Below are 707 nucleotides of genomic sequence, written 5' to 3'. Positions count from 1 at the left end.
TACTCATACACACACACACACACACACACACACACACACACATAAATATATAGATAGATATACAGACAGACAGACTGGCTGACAGACCGACAGATAGACAGATAGGTAGTTAGATAATGAAAAAGATACAGATTGATACATAGACAAAAGAAGTGTAGATAAATATCGATGGTGTCAGTCAAATAGGAAGACTTGCAAGTTTATGGATAGTCGAAGATTGATATATGGATGTATGGATGTATATGTGTGCAAATGAGCACCGATATGTGTGTTATTTTTGTGTATGTGTGACTAAACTCTAAACAATAATACAATTTTGCATGAAGCCAAACAAATTCTTCCAACATTAACTTTCCATCAATCCACATCCTAAAGTATACTTTCCTCCTATCCTCTCCTATCCTCTCCCATCCTCTTCCTATACAGCTATTTCTTAGACCTACATACACCAAATTTATTTATCATTTCACATAAAACCACTTGCCTCAGTAAAAAAACATGCCAAAGATTTCATAAAGCCAAAAGCCAAGTGCAGCAAAGTCCGACGAAGGATGGCAGACTGAAAGTCATTGTCATCATTCACCATTCTTGAAAAAGTTTCACAAACATGTACTCTATTACAAAGTATTGCGTAAAATTTCAATTTGATGTAGAATTCTTTTTATAACTTGACATAAAAACAATCAAGAATACACACACACACACAC

This window comes from Octopus bimaculoides, chromosome 26 (genome assembly GCF_001194135.2).
Source record: "Octopus bimaculoides isolate UCB-OBI-ISO-001 chromosome 26, ASM119413v2, whole genome shotgun sequence".
Taxonomy (NCBI): Eukaryota; Metazoa; Mollusca; class Cephalopoda; order Octopoda; family Octopodidae; genus Octopus; species Octopus bimaculoides.
This window is presented reverse-complemented; position numbering follows the sequence as displayed.